Genomic DNA, 27,839 nt, shown 5'->3' with positions numbered 1-27,839 from the left:
TTGACTTGTCTCTCAGCGGAGCCAGGGACATGCTCCAGTGATGTCCATGGCCACTTCCTCAAAGGGCACACTGCCTCTCTGGAGCCTGCTTTGGCCCTGCCCAAAGGACCATTGGGAGATAGTCCAGGGGTCCTGCTCTGACTTGAGCAGCCAGAGAGAGCTGGGTGAATAGAGAGAGTCATGGAAAACTCATGTGCTTACTTACTCAACAAATAGTCGCTAACTACATGCTCTCTGTCAGATTGCACTGTGAATTAAGGATTTCATAGTAAATTGGACACAATGTTTGCCCTTGACAATCTGGAAGATGTGTATCCAAGTAACCAAAATACAAAGCATAGAGTGTTGGGGCTCCAGAGTCTTGCTGCCTGGCCCAATCTCAGCCCAGTCCTAGGATGCTGGGTGACCCTGAGCAAGTGGCTTAACCCTCTCCACTTTCAGTATCCCTCCTCCACAAACTATTCTAAAAATGAAATAAGACAGTTGGCTTGGGAGTACTTACCACAGAAGCTGAAAAGTGAGAATTATTACAAGAGTTTCATAATTTCATCACCAGTGTAGATGCCATATAGTCAGTACCTTCTAAGTACCAAGTATTTGCTCAGCATCACATGTTGTTGCTCCAACAGCTATGATGCAGCTGTATTATCTCTGTTTTAGAGATGAGAAATGAAGGCTCAGAGAGGAGTTGTCACTTACCCGTGGTCACACAGACTGTATATGACAGAGCTGGGATGGGGACCCAGGTCATTTGGATCCCACACCCTATGTTCTTTCTGGACTGCCTCGTCTGGCTTCCCTCTCCCTCTATGGCCTTTAGGGAACCCTTTCTGTGTGCCATGCTCCAAAGGAACAGAGGGAAGCCAAAGAGACCTGGAGCCATCCCTCACAGCCTCACAGTCTACCGGGGAATAAAGCAACTAAGAATAATTACAAGCATAACAACTGTCGCCAAAGGGGAGGTCAGAGCCCCAAGGGGGTGTGAAGCTTGTCTGGGAATCAAGGAAGGCCTACTAGGGAAGGTAACCTTTGAGATAAAATCTGAAGGCTGACTGAGAGTTAGCCAAACAAGGAATCAGAGGGAGAGGACAGCATGAACTTTGGAGCCACCGGTGTTCAAGAAACAGAACAGAATGCACTGTTCAAAGAACAGAAAGAGACTGAGAACAAGGCCGCAGGAGGAAGTAGTACAGGGATGGGTAGGAGAGCAAGGCAGGAGCCTTATAACACATGCCAAGGAATTTGGACTTGTTCCTGAGGGCCCTTGAGAGTTGAGTTCGTGGGCCTTCAAACCCTTCATTTGATGTCCTGCGGCTTCCTCCTCTGCCCTCTACCTGGCTGACTCAGTAGCTGAGGAGTGAGGAGGGACAGTTCCAGCAGAACTGTGACTGACCACATAAGCTGAGGCCAGAGCAGAGCTGCCTAAAGGACAGGGAGGGGCCAGGGCAGGGCAGTACCAGGGACAGCTCACAGTGGCTCTCAGGATTCCTGCAGAGAGCCTTCACTCTCATTCATTCATTCATTCATTCATTCATTCATTCAATTTGTTGAGCGCCCTACTAGGAGAGCACTGTTCTGGACACTGGAGGCTATGCAGAAAACTAAACAGATGAAATCCTTCTTTTTTTAAAATATATTTTATTTATTTATTCATGAGAATACACAGGGGAGAGAGAGAGAGAGAGGCAGAGACACAGGCAGAGGGAGAAACAGGCTTCATGCAGGGAGCCTGATGTGGGACTTGATCCAAGGTCTCCAGGATCACACCCTGGGCTGCAGACGGCGCTAAACCGCTGAGCCACTGGGGCTGCCCAGATGAAATCCTTCTTGAGATCACTTTCTTTGTGGTAGAGGGAGACAGAAAATAAACACTGCAAATAAGACAACTGTTAGAATGTGACTTGTGTATGGAAAGACCAAAAGCAAGGAAACAGATCAGAAGTGCAAGCAAGAAGGGGAGTGGTTATAACTTTAAATAGGATGATCAGAGAAAGTAGTATCTGGGCAAATACATGAATGAGGGGAAGGAAGAGTCAAGGGCACCCATAGGGAAGAGTGTTTCAGGCAGCAGGAAGAACAAGTGCAAAGTCCCTGGGGCAGGAGAATGCCACGCATGTCAGAGGTTCTGTGAGAAGCCTGGGGTAGGTGAGTAGGAGTGAATGATTTCAGGAGAATGGCAAGGAGGGAGTCAGAGCAGAGAGGGCCATTGTAAGGATGTAGCTTTTACTTTGTGTGAAGAGCCACCAGGGAATTCTGGGCATAGAAGTGATTGTTTTTTGTTTCTGTTTTTTAGAAGAGAGAGAGGTGGGGAGAGGGGCAGAGAGAGAGGGAGAGAGAGAATCTTTTTTTTTTTTTTTTTTGGAGAGAGAGAATCTTAAGCAGACTTCATGCCCAGCGCAGAGCCCAACACCAGGCTCAATCTTGATACCCCAAGATCATGACCTGAGCTGAAATCAAGAGTTGGATGCTCAACCAGTTGAGCCACCCAAGTCCCAGAAGTGACATTATTGACTTGTATTTTACAGGACACCTCTGACTGCTTGCATGGATATTAGAATGTGGGGGTAAGAATGGAGGCAGAGAGAACTGTTAGGAGGCTAGAGCTACTTCAGATAAGATTAAAGTAGAAAAGCTGTGTTCAGTATAGAAAGGGTTAACAATATCAGCAAAGGAGCAACCAAGGGTATCACTGGGACCAAGGTGAGGCCAGAATAGAGAGGAAGAGAAATAGTCCCACCCCTGGCTCCCAGACGAGAGGCTCAGCTCCTATATGAGTCTGTGAAACTGGGAAACTCAAAGAGGAAGGCAGGCACAAAGGAGTCCATGCCCTTAGAGGGAAACTCTCACTTCATCTTGCTTTCTCAAATCTGGTTTCTCTAGGCCCTTCTTCCCTAGATCCTGAGTGTTGCATGAACCCCTTGCATTGAGTCTTGCTTCCTCTAACATATCCATGCTGCCCCCAAAGTGCTCTTCCAAAATGCATCGTGGGCACTGTCATTCCATCATACAAACACCTTCAGTAGCTCCCGTTGTCTAGGGTAAAAGTAAGACCTCCAAACTGGCACTACCCTAACTGCCCAGCCTCACTCTCACCATTTCCCATCATATAGTCAATATTCCAGCCATATTTAACTCCCTGCCTTTTCCTAGACAGGCCTCAAGCCTTCTCTGCCTTTGCTTACCATGTTTACTTCATTTGATACATCTTCACTATGGAGAGCTCTAGGAAGCCTTCCCAAGCTGGATGAGATTACTCCCTCCTAAGAATTTACACAGCCCATGGGCCAGCTACCTCATTTCTATAAAAGCCCAGAGAAGGGGAGTGGTGAAGAAAAGCTGAGTGAGTCTACAGCCGGCACCTCTACCATGCACACTGGAGCAGAAGGGCCAGTGTGTGAGTCCTGAGGCTTCTATCCATAAAAGAGCAGGGACAAGTATTCCACGCTAGTCTGACGCATACTTGGCCATAATCCTTCAGGGCAGAGTGTGGAGGGAGCCCCTACAGATTATGAACCAAGAATTCCCTTGAGCAAACCACTATCCCAGCAAGGCAGAGAGAGAAGCTCCTGTCAGTAAATACCTGCTATATGCCAGGCACTTTACCTACATTGTGTCCATTCCTCTTAGCAATGCTTTAAGGTGAGAGTTATTATCTCTGCTTTTCAGACAAAGATAATGAAATTCAGGGAGATGCTGCTGCTTGTCTGAAGTCACCTGTTTAGTAGTAGTGGAGCTGAAATTTGAACATAGGTTTCTCTGATGACTTCAGTCATGACTCTGGCAGCGCTTTGTGGGACAGGTGGTATTTGTCCTGGGCTTTAAAATCCAGGTAGACTTGGTCAAATAATCTTTGACAAAGCAGGAAAGAATATCCAATAGAAAAATGACAGTCTCTTCAACAAATGGTGTTGGGAAAATTGGACAGTCACATGCACAAAAATAAAACTGGACCGTTTTCTTACACCATACAGATGGAAGACCTACATGTAAGACAAGAATCCATCAAAATCCTAGAGGAGAACACAGGCAGCAATCTCTTTGACCTCAGCCACAACAATTCTTGCTAGACCCATCTCCAAAGGCAAAGGAAACAAAGCAAAAATGAACTATTGGGACTTCATCAAGATAAAAAGCTTTTGCACAGCAAAGGAAACAATTAACAAAACTAAAAGGCAACCGACAGAATGGGAGAAGATATTTGCAATGACATAGCAGGTAAAAGGTTAGTTAGTATCCAAAATCTATCAAGAATTCATCAAGCTCAACGCTAAAAAAAAACAAAAAATCTAGTCAAGAAGTGGGAGGAAGATATAAACAGACATTTCGCTAAAGAAAACATACAAATGGTCAACAGACACATGAAAAAATGCCCAACATTACTCATTATCAGGGAAATACAAATCAAAACCACAATGAGATATCACCTCACACTGGTCAGAATGGCCAAAATTAACAACTCAGGAAACAAGAGATATTGGTGAGGATGCAAAGAAAGGGGAACTCTCCCATTGTTGGTGGGAATGCAAACTGGTGCAGCCACTCTGGAAACAGTACAGAGGTTCCTCAAAAAGTTAAAAATAGAGCTATGCTACAACCCAGCAGTTGCACTACGAGGTATTTATTCAAAGGATACAAACATAGTGATTTGAAGGGGCACATGCACCCCAATGTTTATAGCAGTGATGACCACAATAGCCAAAATATGGAAAGAACCCAGATGTCCATTGACAGATGAATGGATAAAGAAGATGTGATTTCATTAAAAAAAAAATGAAATCTTGTCATTTGCAAGGGCATACATGGAACTAGAGGCTATTATGCTAAGTGAAATAAGTCAGAGAAAGACAAATACCACATGATTTCATTCATTATGTGGAATTTAAGAAACAAAACAGATGAACGTAGAAGGGAAGGAAAAATAAGATGAAAATGGGGAGGCAAACCATAGGAGATGCTGAACTCTAGGAAACAAACTAAGGGTTGCTGGAGGGGAGGAGGGGGAGATGGGGTAACTGGGTGATGGGCATTGAGCACTGGGTGTTATATGCAAGTGATGAATCACTAATTTCTATCCCTGAAACTAACAGCATACTATATGTTAATTAAATCAAATTTAAATAAATAATTTTTAAAAAAATAATAAAAGCAAGGTAGACTTTAGACATGTAGAGGGAAGATTGCAATGAAGGAAACATAGGGTATTTTAGGTGACAGGAACAGAATGGGAAGAGGGATATTTTGGGTCTCTGGATTTAAAAATAGAGACAACTTTGTTGTTTTTAAAAAATAGAGTACGTGCTGGGGAGTAGCTGGAGCTAAGTCTGAAAAGGACAATTAGGACCAATTCATGAAAAAAAGTATTAAATGCCAGGCTAAAGAGCAGCCCCCTCCTCTTGTACCCAGAGACCTTCTAAGTTGATGGCCCCAGTGAGGAGAGTTAGAATAGAACCCAACAACACAGAAGAAAATGGCTTCTTGTATCATATTTAACCATGGAACTGTAGCAGCCTTTTGGAGGAAAAAATAAATAACACTTGGCAGCCTTTGCTTGATAGTGTCTAAAAAGAGAGTTTTGGAGACAGATAGGCTGGTGGATCAAAATGTAATGCTCACCACTTAAATAGTTTTATTCTTCAACAGCTACACTAAGTCCCTAAGCCTCCCAGCACAAGGGAAGAGGTAACAGTCATCACTGTTCCTTGTAGAGGACAGATAACCCAGTCTGTGGGCACCTGGGCCCCCAGCTCAGACTCTGAGGATAATAGGGGACCCCATTCCTGGAGGGTGGCTCTGAAAGGACTCAAGAGGGCAGAGGGGCTGCTGGGTGGGGAGGTGTGTCCTCTTAGATCTTGGGCCCACCCTCAATCCACTCTAATTCTGATACTGGAGCCTGAGAGGAAAATATATGGAGGACCTACTGGAGACTAAGGAATGGATCTCAAAGGATCTCAATTTGCCCACCACTCTCAGCTCCTTTTTGACCTCCTAATTGCTTTTCACTGGTCATGTGCCATATGATACAGCTGCTACTCTACAGGGCCTCATGGTGTGAGAGCTGTTGAAAAGGCCACCTGTCTGTCCCCAGCCCATCCTCAACACCCCACAACCCACCCACAGGTTTTATATGCCTAATGGCCTCTTCTGAAGGCCAGAGAGAACAAGGGAATTGCAACCATGAAACTGGATTCCAAATGAGTTCTAAGAGTCCAAAACAAAGAAATAGCAACCCTGCACAGAGGGGTCTCCTCATGTTTCTTCCCTTGAAGACCACTTCCCATTCCGTTCTCTGAGACAGGAACTCCTCTGTCAGTCCTTCATCAGAGGAGCCTCCACTTTTCCAGTTAGGAAAAGCTCAACCCTTATCACAGGAATGGGACTAACCCAAAGTCAAGATGGTCCATAGTATACAGTAACTCTCCAGTAGTATCCCTCCCAAAGTCTGAGTCTAAGATAACCACACAGGGCCCCAGCAGGCAGAACAACACAGGGGGCAGGATGGGAAGGAAAGGCTTGGGCACTCCAAGGACAGTGCTCATCAATGTGTCTCCATCAGTATGGGATAAGGCTATTCATTCTTCCCACACATGAATGAATGTATGCACATGTTCTCCCTCTCTCTCTCTCTCTCTCTCTCTCTCTCACACACACACACACACACACACACATACACACACACACACACACACACACACAATATTCCAAAGCTAAATAATAATTCTTGAAGTCAGTATGGGATCTAAACTACTCTAAGAAAAATATTTTCCTAAATCCACATAATTTGCATAGATTCCTCCGCCAATGTGAAGATCCATCTTTAATATTATGCAAACAGTATCATGTCCCCTTTATTCTCAAGCCAGTTGGAGTTTTCTATCACTTGAAACTACAAGAGCCCTGATCAATGTCTCTGACCTCATTGTATTGGTTAAAAAGCTTTCTGTTGCAAATAACAGAAATGTATTATCTCACAAAACAAAGTCTATTGGTGGGATAACCTCTAGGGTGCATTGACTCAGGGGTTTAATGGTGTCTTCAAGGTTCTTTTAAGATCCCCACTCTACCTAGAAAGGAAATGACCAGAGTGATTTCAGATATCACATCCATATGAAATATCCACATGACATCAACCTGAGGAAGTAGAAGGACCAGCTTTTACTATAGCTCTTTCTCAGGGATAAGGCAAGGAAACTTTCTCCTGAAGTTTCCAGCAGGTATCTCCTGTGCTATATTGGCCAAACTTGGATCTCATTCCTTTCCTCAACCAATGGATTAGGACAGAGACAACAACAAGCAAAATGGAATTTTCTTCAGATCGATCACACACATCTCTAAAGCTGGGGGTGAGGGTGGCCCGGTGGCTCAGCGGTTTGGCGCCGCCTTCAGCCCAGGGCGTGATCCTGGAGACCCAGGATCGAGTCCCATGTTGGGCTACCTGCAGGGAGCCTGCTTCTCCCTCTCCCTCTCCCTCTGTCTGTGCCTCTCTGTGTGTGTCTCTTATGAATAAATAAATAAAAATATTAAAAAAAAATAAAGCTGGGGGTGGGTCAGAGGGCCCCAGAAGCAGATGGCTGTGGCTGTGTATGAGGGGGCTATCCCAATCTTGTTAGGGTTCTGGTAGGAGAGAGCAAAAGGTGAGAGGGCACTGTGCAGGCTACCAACCATGTGCATTGCACAACATCCAATGGCTATGCTGACCAAAGCTTTTCTTAAACTTGGGCCACACCAAATCCTTAGGCAGGATATTTTCTCCCTGCAAGGAGGTAGTAGTCAGTGAAAATATGTACATACCTTGTCCAGAACCAATTTTTAGCCAGGTCTTCCAGTAATTGCTCTTGTAGTCACTTTGGGGAAGGTTCTCTCAGCTGATGTGGGGATTGGACTGGAGTGAGGTGGGGCTGGAGGCAGGAATGCCAATTGGGAAGTCAGTACAGCTGTGAACCCAGGACCTGTGAAACAAAAAGACCGCCCAGCCCAGTAATGCCAAAGCCTGAGTCATTAGCAAGTTTTCAGAGGAAAGCTGAGACAAGAAGGTGTACTCATAGAAGGAGGACTCTCAAGGGTATACCAAAGGAGGACATAAGGGCCCTGAGTCCTTCCATGAAGGTAAGGCAGGGAGACAAGTAAGGGGCAGAGGGAGGAGACCTGCAAAGCCATCCCCTTCCCTTGTCCTGAATGGGACTGAGAGCCAGCCCCCATGTCAGGGCTGCCCCTGGTGGCCTCTCCCTGTCAGCTTGGCAGGCATTCCTTGAGTGACTGGAACCGGGAACCTGGGATTGGATTCCTGCTACTGGCCCTCCTCCATTTTTGGGCTAACCTTCACTCTCCAAATACTCTATGCTTTTTCTTGCCCTCAAGACTTTGCCTATGCTGCCCCCTCACCAGAAAGGCATTTTCCTGCCTAGACAGTCTCAGTTCATCCTTCACATGCAGCCCCTGGAGCCCCAGCTGAGTGAGTGGTGGCTCCTTCCTTTTATCCCCACACAGCTGTAGAGTCATATGCCTCACCATGGATTATAATTCCTATCCAAATGCAAATCTATCCATCTCCCAGAATGAGCTGAGAGCACTCCAAGGACAGGGACCATGTCTTGTTCATTTTGGTGACCTCTGTAGTACCCAGCCAGTGTGGGGCCAGAGCAGCTGCTTAGGAAGCAAGGGAAGGGATGGTGGGAAGGAGCGAGATTCCTGTTACTTTCTCTAGAGCTGAGCTGTTCAATATGGTAGCCCTAGCCATATGTGGCTATCAAATGTAAACATTTAAAATTTAGTTCTTTAGTTATACTAGCCACTTTTCAAGGGTCCAGTAGTCACTTGTAACTAGTGGCTATTGTTTAAACAGTGCAAATAGAGCATTTTCATCACTGCAGAAAGTTCTAATATACAGCACTGTTTTAGAAACTCAAACTATTGCTGCACCTCTAAGAGGGGGAAACCATCTACTATAAATTCCTTTCTTCTCCAATCCAGCATCCAGTACAATGCCAGATATATCCTCCTTTCTTCTCTCTCTCCTTTCTCTCTACTCCCCTCCCGACCTTTGACAGGGCCAGGATAATACTTCCCAGTGGCATCTGAGCTCACAAAGTTTTTTTTATAGTTTGTGTGTCTCTGACCCTTCACTAAATCCTGGGAGGTAAGCAGGAGAGAGATTATAATTCTCATTTTACAGGAAAGGGAACCAAAGCTCAGACAGGGAAAGACTCTTGATCAGTGTCACCCAGCTGGCAAATATTGGAGCCTAGACTGGACCTGAGGTTAGACTCCAGCCCCCGGTTTTTTCTCCAATTGCCATGTCACCTCTCACTGAGGGGCCATCTAATCCAAACTGCTATCTAATGCATTAATCCTTTCAACAACATTCCTGTCAAGTGTTTATCCAGCTTCTGCTTCAGTGCTCCCTAGGATTTGAACCTCACTGTCATTCCCCTGAAGCAGCACAATCCACCTGTATAGAGAGCCCTGCCAGAAAACTCTTTTGTTCATGCTGAGCCAGAATCAACCTTCTTGTAACTTCCCTGTCCTGAGACCTTAGAAATCAGGATATAGCCACTAACATGCCCTCTACCACACCAGCACCAGTTAGCCTGCAGCTTCTGCTCATATACCTCCAGTTCAGGGGAGCTCAACACCACTCAAGGACCACTCAAGAAAGCTTTTCCCTTCTATGGGCATTTAAACACCAGCCTCCCTCTAGCAGTTCCTCCCTACGGGCTTTCCTTCTGGGGCCTCCACAGACTATATGTGCTCTCTCTGCCCCAGGGCAAGCCCCAGGGACAATGACCCATTCTTTTTAGTGTGCTGCTGTCCTGGCTACAGCCTCAACAGGTCATCAGAGACAGAACATTCTATCCTATTAGCATAGTACCTCTTCTGGCTTCTCTTTCGTATTAACCATATGAACTTCCTTATTCCATGAATCTTACAAGAGGTCAAGGTCATGTCAATAATAGTAACTACTGCCACTGATGATGTGTTCTCCATATGCCAGGCATCTTGATAAGTGCTATGCTCACATTTTACCTTTGATACCCTCCCTGTAAGGTGCTCATTAGTATTATTTCCATTTCACAGGCAAACAGACTGCTTATATACATACACATGTCTGTCTGTCACTCAGGTGAGAGGACAATCGCAATAACCAGGAGGATAGAGGTGACCAGGGACAATTCAGATTTGGGCCTGGGTCAGTCCCAGGTCCCAGAGAGGATGAAGAAGTTCAGAGGGATATAGAATCTGGTTATGTGCCTTAGAGGCAAGACTTGGGTTTAAATCACAGCCACTTACCAGCTGTGTGACCTTGAGCAAGTCATTTCCTCTCTCTGAACTTCCATTTCTTCATATATAAAATGGAGCTAGTAGTATGGGATACAGAGCCCAGGGGTTGCAATGAAGAAACAATGAATGCTTAGCACCATGCATGGCTCTTCATGAGTTCTTAGCAATGGGAGCTAGTATCAATATCATCAATATTATAGAGAGACCATACCCAGTGCTGAGGCAGGTGTAATTCAGTCTTCCCACACTGAGCCTGGTTAAGGCCCAATAGCTTCCTGCGCCCCCACATGGCTTCCAGCAAATATCCAACTTCCAAAATGCGGTTTTTATTATTTTTTTTAATTAAGTAAATTCTATGTCCAACATGGGGCTTGAACTCATAACCTTAAGGTCAAGAGTCACATGCTCTATCTCTTGACTGAGCTGGCCAGGTGTCCTCTGAGATGAGTTTAGGTATGCTAATGAAGGTGGGGCAGGAGGGACAATGAGGAGCATAGGCTGCTCCTGTGGTGAGCCAGGCATTACTCACATTTCTTTCCAGAAAAAGAAGAGAGAAATGGGCAAGAATTTAAAGGTGCAGGGACATGAAAGATGGCGAGGAAAGAGAAGAAACTTAAAAAGAAATCATGTCACTTCTAAAGCAAACATGGCTTTGGCAAGTCATTTCCCTCTCTAAGCCTCTGTGCAGTTCTGTCAAATGGGGTAATAACATCTCTTTTGCTGACATGGGGTGCTGCACATGGGAGCCACCAGCCAGGGTTAGTCTGCAGGGGCACTTAGTGAGTATTTACTCCTAAAGAATAGCCAACAGCTCTGCAGGTGAGTTTTGGCCATCGTGGCAGTCAAAAACAACAACATAATAGCATAACACCTACTGTTTCCTGAATACCTACTCTGGGCTAATCCTCACAGCAACCTTTGAGGGAGGTGTCATTACCTATATTTGCAGAGGAAGAAAGTGATAGTTAAGTAGTAAGCAAGGGTGACATGCCCAGGGTCACTCAGTTAGTGAGCCAAGATGCCAGGGCTGGCACCCAGGTCTGATGAAGCCAAATTTTGTTTCCTGACACCAAGCTGTGGAACCCCTGTGAACCAGGCCTGAGTGCAGGAGTCTTTGGATGCATCTTCCATCGCGGCTCAGGGCCCACCACCATAGACAAGGACCACGACTGCTACGTGGGGTGGAGAGTGTGAGACAGACGTTTGGGTCCCCTCTCTGCTGCAAAATGACCATAGTCCTAGACTACTCCTTTTCCTCCTTGGCCTCAGTTTCTCCACCTACACAGTAGGGTCCTGGAAGTCAGGACTCTCGGGGTTTTCCAACTAACTCCCTGAAATTGTGCAGACAGTAGCAGGAACTCAGAGGAGGAAAAGTGTCCTTAATGGGAACAGCACAGGGCTGTGTTCCTCCATCCCTTAATAACCACTAATTAGTTAATCCCCATAGCAGCAGGGTGAGTTATTGGGTACTATTATTATCCCCAATTTACAAGCAGGAGGTTGAATGAGAGAGAGATTGGCCCCAGGCTCAGGGCAGGGATAGGATCAGCGAAAGCCTGGGAGGTGCTACAAATTGCTTCAGAATTGGGGGAGGGGACAGTAGAGGGACAAGGGAGGCCTCCAGGGGGAGAAACCACTTAGGAATGTATTTCCGATCCTCACGGGGTTGAAGTCCCTTCAGGGCATCTGAGCCAGCTTTCTGCTTGCACGTATGGGCAAACAAGAACCCAGAGAGGGGGACAGACTGGCCCAAGGTCACACAGCCAGAATAGCAGCCCAGGAACACACACTGCCATGGGTTCTCAGCAGAGACTGCTCTGAAGGAGAGGGGGTCGGGGGAGGGAAGCAAGGTGATGGCTCCTAAGAGCTGGGCTCCCTCTTTGGCCCTCCCCGAATTCCTAGAGAAAGCAGCCAGCAGTAAACCCCTGGGGATTATGTGTGTACTAATGGCCTGTGACAAAGGCAGCAGGATAAGCTCCCTGCTCTGCAGACTAAACAAGGTACAAGAAGCCAAGTCAAACAAAAGTGGAGGTATTGTGTTGGCCTGACTGGTGGGCTAGAAACAGCCCAGCCTCTTGGGAGGCCAAGCCCTGTGTCACCACCCAGAATCTCCTCTGGTGGCCTTTTTCCCCTTTGCCATTGAGGGCTGGACAGAAATATGTCCACAACACGTGACCATCCCTGTTTGTAGCACAGAATGCACTTTCATCACATTACCCCCAAGATGAAAAACTGAGGGTCAGAGAGGGAAAGGAAGATACGTGTCCCAAGTTACACAGCAAGTGTAGCAAGTCAGCAAGTCAGCAAGTCAGGCAGGTGGCTGGGACCCAAGGCCTCCCGACTCCTCCTCAGTCTCAGATTCTTCCATAAAGTAGTGTTGAGTGACATATGAACACTGTGACAGAGGTAAATGCAATACTTCAATTCCTATGCGAAGTATGTGGAGCTCACGAGTCCATGAACACAGGCCTGGAATCCTGATCCTGCCCCCTTCTAGCCCCATGTCTTTGGCAAATTCACCAATCTGAGCTTCATTTTGCTTATCTCAAAAACAGGAAAAATAGTGGCACCCCCCTCACAGAGTTATCGGGATGATTAAATGAGTAATGGATGCAGGTTTGCCAAGCTTGGCATACCTTGAGCCCTCTGTTACTGCTATTAGAACCTCTGGCACCAATCTGCTGGATGTCGAGGGGCAGGGACCTCCACCTCCCAAGCCTCTCATTCTGCTCTCTCAAATAGCAGGTCACAAAGATTTCTTCTAACTCCAAGGCTCTGTGGTCTCTACCACTAGCTTTTTCCAATCCACATGAAACCATGGACTCCAGAGTCAGGGAAAAGGCTTGGGAGCCTCTGTTGCTTCCCTGTTCCCCTGTCTAGACCAGGCTGCTTGCCCCTGTCCTGGGTGCCACACACCTGCTCAGTCCTCACAGCAGACAGTCTGTCCATTCTCAAAGTAACTCCTGAGTCACTCTCAGTGCTGCTCCAAAGGTTTAGGAAATTAAGGCTGAGAAAGAGGGTCGGAATACTTGGGGGCTGCACAGGGAAGTGTCACATCCCCCTTCCCTTAGATGTAAGCAGCACTCCTCTAAGATGTAAGGAGACAAATCTTCCCCCACCTTATTTCTGATAAAAACAACTGGAGCCAGGCATCTCCCACCTCTGAGGGACTAGGAGTCAGTCTCAGTCAACCCCTGGGGCAGTCATGTGTCAAAAGGGGCCCTCTCCACAGTCCTAATTGTGCAGGGACTGTTCTGGTTGTTTCTGAATGTAGCTTTCTTTCTACATTGTAGAGCTCACTTCTGCAAAATGAGAATGATTTGATGTCAGGCCTGGGGCCATTTCTCATCCTTCCCTTTAGGTTTCCAACAGGAGCAAGAAGAGATCTGCCTCATGGGGATTAAGGCAATACTGTTCTCTACCAGCTAGGGAGGTGGCTACAGGATGTGTGAGGAGATTACATACCTGCCCCTGCTTACCTGTCTGTGTGTCAAGTTTAAGCCCCTGGAGGGTTTGTGTAACACTGTTTAGGAATCTTGAAAAATAGAGACCCTATTTGTGGGATTATAGGGTGTGGAGACATTCTCGACTTTCACACTGAAGCTTCGGATGGCTGCCAACCCCACTCTGTCCTGCCAGTTGCTGAGTCCTGATTTGCACAGAAATTATTTCTTCCAATGTATTAAAAATGAGTCACATCCCAAGAGTCATATCTCATGCCCCTTATCTTTAGAGCACATTCTGCCATTGACCAGTCTGGACTCAAAATGTTTCCAAGTGTAGTTGGGAAAATGATGGACTGCATTAAAGACTCGGCTCTTCTGGGTACTTAATGTGTAACCTTAAGCAGATCATTACCCCTCTCTGAGCCTCATTTTCTTAATTTGTTACCAAAACACAACAACCTACAGCCACAGCCGTTGTTCAGGATTAGGTAAAAGTACTTTCTGAAATATATATTGTGGCACCAATTCAAGGGTTTTTCACTGCCAAATCTTATGGAATTATTTGACTCTTTGTATACAACTACATATAAACATATATATAATGTATAACTTTGATAAAAATAAAAACTTTTAAAAATGATGTATTAACAAGTGTTTTACAGTTTAGTTGAAACATTTGAGAATACGGGCACCTGGGTGACTCAGTGGTTGAGTGCCTGTCTTTGGCTCCAGTCGTGATTCCAGGGTCCTGGGATCAAGGCCCACATTGGGCTTCCCACAGGGAGCCTATTCTTCCTTCTGTCTATGTCTCTGCCTCTCTCATGAATAAATTAATAAAAATCTTTTTAAAAATTGAGAATAATTAGAGAAAAGTACATAGAAACCTAATCAAAGCAATTATTAAGTCCAGGAAAAACAAAAAGTATAAGAAGAAAAACACAGTATTTTACTTGAATTAGCATTAAACAATATTTATGTAGTCATACTAATAAAAACACTGAATACTAACTGAACCAAACATTGTAAGAGTATAGTGAAAGAATGAAGGGAAAGAAAGTTGGAAGAAGTTAGGTAAGAGGGCTAAATCCTCTTCTACAAAAATAAGGAATCAATAGATAATATCTAAGATTTATAAATCAAAAAATGACAGTATAAGCATATCAGTCAGAAATGAGGTATAAAAAGGCCAAAGAAACAGCTAAAGGAATGGAAAGCAGTCGTCTGGAAGGAGCAGCCCTGTGGAATGAGAAAGGATAAAGAAGAGAGTTATTTTTCATTATAAATAAGACTTGTAGTATTATTTGACTTCAAGTTATACGCACATATGCTTGAATTAAAATGAAAATTAACTTAAAAAAGTAAAACTAGAAGCAAGTGACAGCTATGAGAAGGCTAATTTAGGTTCCAGATAAAAAAGAATTTTCTGGGACACCTGGGTGGCTCAGCAGTTGAGCGTCTTGCCTTTGGCCCAGGGCATGATCCTGGAGTCCTGGGATTGAGTCCCATATAGGGCTCCCTGCATGGAGCCTGCTTCTCCCTCTCCCTATGTCTCTGTCTCTGTCTCTCTCTCTCTGTGTCTCTCATGAATAAATAAAATCTTTAAAAAAAAGAATTTTCTAATATCTAGATCTATCCAAAAGTGGAATTGGCTGCCTCATGGTTACTGAGCTCCCTGTCATCCCAAGTATTAAGCAAAAAGTATATGTTTATCGGTGGGAAATAAGGTGATGGTTCCAGCTTTGGTTGGGAAATTTGACTGAATAACCTTAGGAAACCCTCCCCCCCCCCCTTTTTTTAAAGATTTTATTTATTTATTCATGAGAGACACGGAGACAGAGAGAGAGAGAGAGAGGCAGAGGGAGAAGCAGGCTCCATGCAGGGAGCCCGATGCGGGACTCAATCCCGGGTCTCAAGGATCACACCCCAGGCTGCAGGCGGCGCTAAAGCCCCGCACCACCGTGGCTGCCCAGGAACCCCTTTCAATTCTAAGATCCTTTCTAATTCTATGCCTCTGTAGAAACTGTGATGTTACTGGCATTTATCTCCTAAGTAATTCAGTTAACTGAATTAAAAAGCATTTGCTTAGTACTATTTTGTTTCTGGTGCTGCGCTGGGTTTTGGGTTGGGGATAGAAATGCCAAAATAAATATGACGTAGAATCTGCCTATAAGAATCACTGGAAATAAATGCTAGAAATCTCCTCAGTGTTTGTCTGATCCAACCCCTCATTAGAAAAGGAAACTGAGGCCCAGAGAGAGGTAGATACATGCACAATGTCACACAGCATTAGTGGTAGAGTCTCACAAGCTCACATCTAGACCTCTTGATTCCTGTGCTAGTCCTCTTTCCCTCACCATGCCTCTTCTGAAGAGTAGTATCTCAAAAACTAAGAAAAATGAAGCTGATTCTTCATGGTATTCTATTGATCTCACATAGACATCATTGTGCAATGAATCATATTTTAATTGTAACATGGTTTGACTTCCTGGATATCTCCTTCAGAAGGGTATGTGGTAAGCTTTCTGGAGACACCCAAAGTTCACTGAACCCAGATCTCCAAGTCATTCGCCAGAAAAATCTAAGACAACAGAAATAAAACTGGCATTGCTTTGTCTCACCATATCGTGAAATGCGTGAGAATTCTTAAGAGTTACCGCCTGTGTCATGGGTAAAATCCCAAATCATTTTGTAGAGTTTGTTATTATTCCAACAGCTCTGAGAGCCAATATCTGCATGTTCCAACATCTTTGTAGTATCACTTCCTGGATCTTTTCTGCTCATGTGGTAGTCCTGTCTTTGCCACCTTGAAAAAAGTCCGACACTTCACTGAATATCAGTTTTCCCTATCTAATTTGTTTTTGTTGTTGTTTGTTTGTTTAAATAAAACTACACCAGTGGTTCTCAGCCAGGAGCAATTTTGCCCCATCCCCCAGGGGACATCTGACAATGTCTGGTTGTCACAGACATTGTTTTTCACTTGTCACAATTGGGGTGGGGTGCTACTGGCATCTAGTGGGGTAAAGGCCAAGGCTGCTGGTAACCATCGTACAGTGCACAGAGCAGCCCCTCCCAACACAGAATGATCTGTTCCAAAATGTCAGTACTGCTGCTGTTGAGAAATCCTGGGCTAGACTCTTTGGCTGCAAGGAACAGGAACTGAAATCCAACTTACTTAAACAAAAAAAGAAAAAAAAAATGGGTGGTTATTGTTAAGATTTATCATTGGTTTAAAAACAAAGAGCTAAAAAAAAATGGGATGAATACACCTTGGTGACTAGAATATGTAATTCAAATTCCATCTAGACTGCCTCTTCTTTCTTTCTGTTTTCCTTTTGTTCTCATTCTTTCCATGTGACATAGGACCAGCCACCCAGCTCTGAGCTCATATCTTCACAACTTCATAACCACAGAGGAAAAGGTCCTTTTCTTTCTACAAATTTTGGGGAACAATTATGATTGGTAAAACTTGGGTCACATGTTCATCCCTTGACCCAATGACTAATGCCAGAAAGAGTGACATACATAAAATGATTGGCCTAGTACATGCTCACCGCTATGGCCAGAGGGAAGTCACTTTCCTGAAGTGGAAGAAAGAGTTCTAGATAGACAAAAACAATAACCACTACAGCATAGAATAATAGAAAAGGTGATGGACTAAGAGTCAAATATCTTGACATTATTCTTGGCTCTGCACTAATTTTGCTGTGTGATCTTAGACAAGTCTCTTTCCCTCGCTGGGCCTGTTTTTCACCTATGCAATGAAAAGATGGACCAGAAGTCAAAGGAATTCTCCATCTCTAACATTTGATAACCTCTTGTTGGTTGTTAAGTATTATTCATCACCCCAACAATAATGACATTTGAAAATACTTGCTAAACCCACCAAGCTTTTAGATTGCTGGCTCCAGGATATAACGGAGTCTAGTAATATCTAAAAATTTTTCAAAATAATTTTAGTTATCTGATCTTTCCCAACTTTTTAATGATAATGAAAACAGCATCTACTAAAATGCTTTAACATCTACTTATATTTTCGAAATGGTCCATGCACTTCACAATTCTTACATAATATGTAACTCATACGGACCCACAAAACCACTTGTACATTGTTTTTCATTAAAAAAAAATAGTGGTTACCTTTAAAAAGGTTAAACATATGAATAAAATCTGCTTTCAGTATATAAGTTGTATGTTAAGACTTATTATGAAATGTGTATCATCAAAAGAAAATTAGATGGTGTTGGGAAATCCCCCAACAATATGGAAAATAAGGGAAAGGTTTCATTATCACCAACTCATTCATCCAAGAAATATTCCAAGTGCCTGCTACGTGTCAGACACCATTCACTGACTGCCCCTGGATAACTTACATTCTAGTGGATGCAGCTACATTCTAGTGATTGAAAACAGATTTCTTGAATCCTAGCCCATCATACCTCTCAGCCCTATAGCCTCCAGCTCCAAGAAAACTTCCATTTACACTCTATACCCTGCCACACAGAACTCCCAATTCCTTCACACTTCTGTTACTGGGTTCCCTCTTGTGTACTCCACATATCACCTCCTCTGAGAAATCTCCTCAACACTTCTTTTCCTATCCCACAATTTCGTTCTGCCCTCCTCTGTGCCCTTAGAACCTCTTGCACATGTCTACCACATAGCATGGCTCACTTTATGTCAGAATTATTTATTTATGTCACATTGGACTATAGCTTTCTCTAGGGAAAAGAAAGGTTCTTATTTATTTACCTGAAGATTTTCAGAGCTAGACAATCACCACACACCACATGGATGCACATGAGCATATGCCCCCAACTTGCTCTTCCCCCTCTACCCTTCCTGGTAAGTGGTATCTCCATCCTCTCAGGCACTCAGGCCAGAAACCTGAGCCTATCCTCAGTGAATCTCTTGCCCTCACTTCCCATATCCAACCAAGGTTTGTCATGCCTACCTCTGTACACACCCTCACCTCTGGATCAATCAGTTACTTCCTTTGAACTAGATCAGTCTTGCCCCAACCCTCATAGCCTAGGAAACTCATTAATCTTGACTTCTTCTAAGAAGCCTGCTTAATTCTTTTTTCTTTTAAAATATTTTCTTTCTTTATTCATGAGAGACACATAGAGAGAGGCAGAGACATAAGCAGAGGGAGAAGCAGGCTCCCTGCAGGGAGCCTGACGTGGGACTCGATCCCAGGACCCCAGGATCATGCCCTGAGCCAAAGGCAGACGCTCAACCACTAAGCCATCCAGGCGTCCCACCTGCCTTAATTTCTATCCCCTGACCCTAAGCTCGGCTGAGTGTTCTCTGGGTAGTCTAGGTCTCCTGTCCTTTCCTAGTTTACATGGTGATTGCTCTTCTCTCCTATTGGAACTATAAACTCCAGGAGGACAGGTTCTTTTTATATAACTGCATCCCCATCTCCCAGCTTATTGCCTGAGATGTGATAATTCATCATTAATGACTTTTTAAATAAATGCAAGAACAAACTCTTTTGGAGTCAGAAAGCCTGGATCCTAGTCAGATCTGCCATAGTTAACTAGTTGGGTCACTATGTACTTAACTTCCCTAAGCCTCAATGTTCTCATCTGTTCAATGATCATAATAAGTCCTCTCAGTCTACCTTCAGGGATGAACATAAAACTCAAATGAGATAATGAATGTGAAAGCCATTTATAACCTCTAAGTTGTTTTACATATGTAAAAGATTATTTCTAAATGTTTTGGGGTGGTTTTTTTTTTCATTTTCTCTGGGTTATTTCAAATATAATTAGGTATTGCGCCTGCTTGTCAATTTCCTGTAGCTGCAGAATTCAAGAAGAAAAATGTTACTTCTGCTCATCTCTGAGAAGATTTAGAACCTAAATGTTTTGAATTTTTTTAAATGGTTAAAAGAACATCTTTAATACAAACTGTACTGGAAGCACTGTTTCCAGTGCTAAATAACCTGTTTCCCTTTAGTAACCAGTACCAAACTGATACACATTAAACAAACTAACCCTCGATAATACTGGTACAAGAGGAAAGAACTGACAACTTAGAAGAGTAAAGGGGAAAAAAAGAAATTCAAAGCAACCTTAAGTTCACTTTTACACCTACTAAATTAGCAAAAATATTTTAAAATGATACCTCTCAAAGCTGTTGAGATTACAGAAAAGCCAATATATACATACACTGCTGTTTGGACATAAACCGTTTGCTTCTTTGGAAAGCAAATTGATAAAATACATTTTGAGCCAAAAAAATAATTCTGTTCTTAGAAATCTAGCTTATTAAGAATTTAACAGAATAAACAGACTTAATGCACAAAACCATATAGTATTACTCACAAATAATAAAAAAAAATACAAACATAAAAGTGAAGTGGTTTGGTAAAGCATGTTGCACCCACTGGATGAAATATTTTATAGCCATTAAAAGCAATCATTTCAGATGCATGGCCATAGCACCTTAGTCTTGCCCATGAAATCACTGTGACTACTGTTGGATGGCTTCTTTGTATCAGGAAAGGACCACACTTCCAGAACAGAACCTTGGCTCAAGTCTTCAAGCAAGTCAAAGCCAACTTCTTCAAGATGTTTCCAGTGAAGGTGTTCAGCTTAAGCCAGAGCCCACGAGACACGATGTGGCAGTGGTTAGCAGAAGGTGGCAATGGTCACTCTAACACTTCAGGAATTTGATAACTCACTGTGGACTCACTCACAATGGGGCTGTCCACATTCTGCTGGCCTTGAAGGAGATTGTGGACACATGGAACAAGGAAGGCTGTGCTCCTGCAGCCAGCTTGCAGTCAAAATTAAAAGGATGGCCAGACCCCTGAAAAGGAGATAAGTGCATTCAAAGAGGCTAGGGGGAGCCTTTGCTTCTGTGTGCCATGCAACTGTAAGAGGGTCCCAACGAACTGTGCCTCCTAGTATTCATGTACTTATATAGTACCCTCTCTTTGAATCTGGACTGTTCCGGGATTCACTTGTAATTACAGAATATGGCAGAAATGATACTGCATGCCTTCTGAAGGTAGGTCAGAAAAAGCTTCTATCTGGGTCTCCTTGAACACTCTCTGAGAGCCCTGATAAGAGCTTCAGATAAGAAGCCCTGTGACTGCCATCCCAGAGAAGCCATGCGTAGGTACCTTGGGTGACAGTTCCAGCAAAGCCCAACCTTCTAGCCATTCCCTCTAAGGCATCACATATACAGCAAAGCTGTCTCAGATCCCCCCAACCAGCCCATCCACAAGCTGATTACCCCCAAGTAACCTCAGTTGATACCATATGGAACAAAAAAATTGACCAGGAAAAAAAAATTGATCAGTTAATCTTGGCCCAAATTCCAGACCCTCAAAATTATGGGACATAATAAAATTGTTATTTTAAACCACTAAGTTTGGGGGTAATTAATATGCAGCAATATATAACCAACATATCGGAGGATGCTTGAGAATAAACTCATAATTCCATAAACAAGTAAATAAAGGAAAAGAATTAAGCATCTACCCTGCCTTTCCTTTATGAACCGTACTTTGGAGTAACCAAATATTAATGAGATCAAACTCTTCATTATAGAAGAATTACAGCTAGTAAATGTGAAAGGATATTAGCATTCGAATATTATTATGCTAATTATTATTATGTTATAATAAAGAGAATATTTTAAATTCCTGATGAAATAATAGCATGAGGCAATGAGGCAATGATCATCAAGGACTGCTAAAATCATTAGGCAAAAGGCAAGTGAAGAACAATATAATGAACAGATTGGGCTGAAAGCACCTCGACCCACTAATTGATATCTTCTTAATAAGCCAAGACAAGAGAAAACCAGCCATTATGAGGCTCCTAGTGCAGAGGCAACAAGAAGTACACAGCGCCAACTCTGAAACTTCCTTGCCGCCAAATGAAACCTGAACCTGAGAGAACTTCTGGATTTCATCCCAGAGAACAGAGGAACATGTTAAATGATCTCTGGGGATGTAATCAGCAAAATACAAGACATGGAAAAATCTATAAGGCAAACAACCAAGTTTCTTCAAAATATTTTTTTTAATTAAGCAGGAGAATCTATTGATTAAAAGAGACTTAGAAGAGTCAACATGTAGATAATTTCTAGATACGTATATGTATTTGTGTACATATTTTTGAACACTGTTTATTTGATATTAAGAAATCATTTTTTATGTGATAGAATATTGTACATAATTTTTTAAAGCATCTTAATCTGGGGCACCTGGGTGGCTCAGTTGGTTAGGGGTCCAGCTCTTGATCAGCTCAAGTCATGATCTTGGGGGGATCCCTGGGTGGCGCAGCGGTTTGGCGCCTGCCTTTGGCCCAGGGCGCGATCCTGGAGACCCAGGATCGAATCCCACATCGGGCTCCCGGTGCATGGAGCCTGCTTCTCCCTCCGCCTGTGTCTCTGCCTCTCTCTCTCTCTCTCTGTGACTATCATAAAAAAAAAAAAAAAAAAAAAAAAATTAAAAAGAAAAGAAAAACCCAATACTACATTTAAAATTACAAATGTGACCTGAATTAAAAAAAAAAAAAAAAAAAAGTCATGATCTTGGGGTTCTGGGATTGAGGCCTGCCTTGGACTCCATGCTCAGCTCAGAGTCTACTTGAGATTCTTTCCCTCTTACTCTCCACCCCCCCCACCCCGTGCACCTCATGTGTGCACATGCATGTACTCTCTATCTTAAATAAATAAATAAATTAATTAATTAATTAATTAATTAATTAAAATCTTTTTTAAAAAAATAAAAATTAAGGTTGCCTGGGTGGCTCAGCAGTTGAGCATCTGCCTTCAGCTCAGGGAGTGATCCCGGGATCTTGGGATCGAGTCCTGTATCGGGCTCCCTGCAAGGAGCCTGCTTCTCCCTCTGTCTATGTCTCTGCCTCTTTTTGTGTCTTTCATGAATAAATAAATGAAATCTTCTAAAAAAATAAATAAAAAATAAAGCATCTTTATCTTTTTAAATTTAAATTCAAGTTAGTTAACATATGGTGTATTATTAGTTTGAGGGACAGAATTTAGTGATTCATCAGTTGCATATTAATACACCCAGTGCTCTGTTGGGGATTTACCCCAAAGATACAGATGCAATGAAACGCCGGGACACCTGCACCACAATGTTTATAGCAGCAATGTCCACAATAGCCAAATTGTGGAAGGAGCCTCGGTGTCCATCGAAAGATGAATGGATAAAGAAGATGTGGTCTATGTATACGATGGAATATTACTCAGCCATTAGAAACGACAAATACCCACCATTTGCTTCAACGTGGATGGAACTGGAGGGTATTATGCTGAGTGAAGTAAGTCAATCGGAGAAGGACAAACATTATATGTTCTCATTCATTTGGGGAATATAAATAATAGTGAAAGGGAATATAAGGGAAGGGAGAAGAAATGTGTGGGAAATATCAGAAAGGGAGACAGAACATAAAGACTCCTAACTCTGGGAAACGAACTAGGGGGGGTGGAGGGGAGGAGGGCACGGGGTGGGGGTGAATGGGTGACGTGCACTGAGGGGGGCACTTGACAGGATGAGCACTGGGTGTTATTCTGTATGTTGGTAAATTGAACACCAATAAAAAATAAATTTATTAAAAAAAATAATACACCCAGTGCTTATTACATCAAGTGCCTTCCTTAAATGCCCATCATCCAGTTACCCCGTTTCCCCACTCTCCTCCCCTCCAATAACTCTCTGTTCCCTATCATCAAGAATCTCTTATGGTTTGCCTCTCTGTTATTTTATTTTTCCTTCCCTTCCCCTATGTTCATTTGTTTTGTTTCATAAATTCCACATATGAGTGAAATCATATGGTATTTGTCTTTCTCTGACTGACTTATTTTACTTAGCATAATACACTCTAATGAGTTTTATAAGACTAATGAATCACTAACCTCTACCCTTGAAATAAAAATACATTGTTAATTAATTGAATTTAAATGAAATTAAAAAACAAAAACAAAAAAAAGCATAATACACTCTAGTTTCACCCATGTCATTGCAAATGACAAGATTTCATTCTTTCTGATAGACGAGTAATATTCGTGTGTGTGTACGTACATCTTCTTTATCCATTCATCTGCCAATGAATATTGGGACCCTTTCCATATTTTGGCTATTGTGGACATTGCTGTTATAAACACTGGGGTGCATGCGCCCCTTTGGAAAAATACCTAGTAGTGTAATTGCTGGGCCATAGGGTAGTTCTATTTTTATTTTTATTATTTTTTAAAGATTTTTTTTATTTATTCATAGAGACACACAGAAAGAGAGAGAGAGAGAGAGAGAGAGAGGCAGAGACACAGGCAGAGGGAGAAGCAGGCTCCATGCAAAGAGCCCGACGTGGGACCCGATCCAGGGTCTCCAGGATCACGCCCTGGGCCGCAGGCGGCGCCAAAATGCTGCCACCAGGGCTGCCCGGTAGTTCTATTTTTAATTTTTTGAGGAGCCTCCATATCGTTTTCCACAGTGGCTGCACCAGTTTGCATTCCCACCAACAGTGTAAGATGGTTTCCCTTTCTCTGCATTCTTGCCAACATCTCTTGTTTCCTGAGTTGTTAATTTTGGCAATTCTGACCAGTATGAGGTGGTATCTCATTGTGGTTTTGTTTTTGTTTTTGTTTTGTTTTGTTTTTTAAAGATTTATTTATTTATTTATTTATTTATTTATTTATTCAGAGAGAGAGAGAGAGGCAGAGACACAGGCAGAGGGAGAAGCAGGCTCCATGCAGGGAGCCTGACGTGGGACTCGATCCCAAGTCTCTAGGATCAGGTCCTGGGCTGAAGGCAGCGCTAAACCACTGAGCCACCTGGGCTGCCCAAGCTTGATGAATTCTTGATAGATTTTGGATACTAGCCCTTTATCTGCTATGTCATTTACAAATATCTTCTCTCATTCTGTAGGTTGCCTTTTAGTTCTGTTAATTGTTTCCTTTGCTGTGCAAAAGCTTTTTATCTTGATGAAGTCCCAATAGTTCATTTTTGCTTTTGTTTCCCTTGCCTTTGGAGACATGTCTAGCATGAAGTTGCTGTGGCCAAGGTCAAAGAGATTGCTGCCTGTGTTCTCCTCTAGGATTTTGATAGATTCCATCATTTAGGTCTTTCAGTCATTTTGAACTTAGGTCTTTAATCTAATCCATTTTTAATTCATTTTTGTGTATAGTATTAGAAAATGGTTGTTTCATTTTTGTGCATGTGGCTATCCAATTTTCCCAACACCATTTGTTGAAAAGACTTTTTCCCATTGGATATTCTTTCCTGCTTTATTGAAGATTAGCCAACCATAGAGCTGAGGGTCCATTTCTGGGTTCTCTATTCTGCTCCACTGATCAATGTGTTTTTGTGCCAGTACCATACTGTCTTGATGATTACAGTTTTGTAATATAGCTTGAAGTCCAGAACTGTGATGACTCCAGCTTCGGTTTTCTTTTTCAACATTACTTTGGTTATTCAGGGTCTCTTTTGGTTCCATGCAAATTTTATAATTGTTTGTTCCAGCTCTGTGAAAAATGCTGGTATTACTTTTATAGGAATTGCACTAAATATGTAGATTGCTTTAGGTATTGTAGACATTTTAACAATATTTGTTCTTCCTATCCATAACCATAGAATGTTCTTCCATTTCTTTGTGTCTTCCTCAGTTTCTTTCGTAAGTGTTCTATAGTTCTCAGAGTACAGATATTTTACTTCTTCGATTAGGTTTATTCTTAGGTATCTTATGGTTTTTGGTGCAATTGTAACTGGGATCAATTTCTTGATTTCTCTTTCTGCTGCTTCATTGTTGGTGTATAGAAATGCAACAAACTTCTGTGCATTGATTTTATATCCTACAACTTTGCTGAATTCCTGTATTAGTTTTAGCAATTTTTTGGTAGAGTCTTTTGGGTTTTCTACAGAGTATCATGTCATCTGCAGAGTGAAAGTGACTTCTTTGCTGACTTGGATGCCTTTTAGTTCTTTTTGTTGTCTGATTGTTGAGGCTAGGACTTCCAATATGTTGAATAACAGTGGTGAGAATGGACATCCCTGTCATGTTCCTGACATTAAGGGAAAAAAGCATCTTTATTTTTAGAGATAAAAGATGCATATATTCCAGATGCATCTGGGATTTCCTTTAAAATAATCCAGTGGTGGGACACCTAGGTGGCTCAGCAGTTGAGCGTCTACCTTCAGCCCAGGGTGTGATCCTGGAGTCACAGGATCAAGTCCCGCATCAGGTTCCCTGCATGGAGCTTGCTTCTCTCTCTGCCTATATCTCTGCCTCTCTCTGTGTCTCTCTCATGAATAAATAGAATCTTAAAATAATAATAATAATAATAATAATAATCCAGTGGTAAGGGGATAGGAGTAGATTTGGTATAAATGAAGCAAGATCAGCCATATATGTTGATATTATTAAACTTAGGTGGTGGAGATGTGGAGGTTTAACACACTAATATCTCTACTCTTTGTACATAATTTAAATTTGCATTTAAAAAAAAAACTTTAAGACAAACAGCTCTAGCTAAAACAATGGGGGGATGTGTTTCAAGCGATGCATCATTGAGTGATATGAGTGCAAGAGAGACAGTCTTTTTACCTCTTCCCCTCTCGCCAAATCCCCCTGCACTTATAGGACTAGAAACCTAAAGAGGCATCTGAAGTCACATTTTAAGGGTGCATAATGGAGGGGAGTTTGGAGAGGGAACAAAATTATTAAGGAGGATTATACTGTCACCACTTGACACAATGGGGATGGCTGCTTTTAACTGCTTTAAACAAGTCTTACTTCATACCAGAGCTTCTACTCAAGAAGGCGTCGCCATGGGAAATGGATCCTGCCCAGATCAAATCTTTCTTCCTGGCTGGGTCTTTGAGTACATGCTCCTTCCGTACAGGGCAAGAGAATGAAGGTGGTTCTTAAAATGCACTTGAAATGTTTTTTTTCTCTCCTCATGGTGTCCTTGCAGCCAGGTGTCTTGGAAGGCCTAGGAATGAAGGCACCTCTGGATAAAGAGGCTGTCCTGCCTGAGAGGCTAGGTGACCAGGTCAAGTTTCTGCCTTTCCATGCATCTCTATTTCCTTCAGATGCAATGACAAGCAGTATACCATAGGGTGAGTGGGCTGTGAACACAGCGGATTCTGCAAGTCATCAGCTGGACAACTTTTCATCTTGTTGCACCCCTGAAAGCAAGATGGGTCACCAGCAGCTCTACTGGAGTCATCTGCAAAACTACAGCCAGAGTTCTCACTCTTGCTGTGTCTGCTCAAACTGGCACCAACTGATCCAGAAATATGGGCCTCAGTATGTGCTGCCAGTTTCCATCAGTACACAAGGATACAGGTTTCATTAAGTCAGACTATGTGATCACCCTTGAGTAGATTATCCAAGACAACTACCTGATGAAAGAAACAATGCTAGCTCTTAGTAGATATTTTTTAATTAAAAAAAAAAAAAGAAATAGGGGGGCGCCTAGGTGGCTCAGTCAGTTGAATATCTGCCTCAGCTCAGGTCATGATCTCCAGGTCCTGAGATGAAGCCCTTTGTGTCTGGCTCCCTGCTCAGCCAGGAGTCTGTTTCTCTCTCTCTCTCTCTCCCTCTGCCCTTCCCCCTTGCTCATATATGTATGCTCTTTCTTTCAATCTCTCTCTCTCTCTCTTAAATTAATTAATTAATTAATTTAAAAATAGGGACGATAACTTCCAGCTCACATTCTTGTTGAAAGTATAAAATTAGATAATGTATGTAAAATATTCAGCATGGGTTCTAGTATAGAGACAGCTTTTGATAAATGTTTATTATGATAATTTCTCCATAAAATGTGATTGGTCTAACAATCATCAAGGGTCCTCCTTATTCCAATGTCAGAGGAGTCATTCATTTATACAACAGCACTTCTCACTAAGTCCTATACTAGGTGCTGGTGCTAAGGTAGAGACAAACTTGGCATGGGAGCTAGAGGCTAACCTAAGCATATAAGGCAAAAATTCCACATACTCAAAATTACTCTTAAAATTCCTCCACCATCAGCTGACTTCCCAACCATTTGCTCAGAGGTGCTGAGTGAGGTGATACTAAGGGATGCTACATGGTCTGGGTCATAGAGTGATGGTAGCTGAGGGACCTTCAGGAT

General features: G+C 42.8%; 1 long non-coding RNA gene across 1 annotated transcript in view; it reads right to left on the bottom strand.

Moving 5' to 3' along the window:
• Positions 1-27,839, bottom strand: part of LOC121494373 — a 68,043-nt gene that overhangs the window by 25,289 nt on the left and 14,915 nt on the right. The window contains exon 2 of the long non-coding RNA XR_005988798.1: positions 7,789-7,946. This is a non-coding gene — a long non-coding RNA (uncharacterized LOC121494373). The remainder of the gene's footprint in view (positions 1-7,788; positions 7,947-27,839) is intronic.

Source organism: Vulpes lagopus, chromosome 7, assembly GCF_018345385.1.
Source record: "Vulpes lagopus strain Blue_001 chromosome 7, ASM1834538v1, whole genome shotgun sequence".
In the NCBI taxonomy this organism is placed as follows: domain Eukaryota; kingdom Metazoa; phylum Chordata; class Mammalia; order Carnivora; family Canidae; genus Vulpes; species Vulpes lagopus.
The sequence above is the reverse complement of the archived record's forward strand: the minus strand, read 5'-3'. Positions and strand labels throughout refer to the sequence as shown.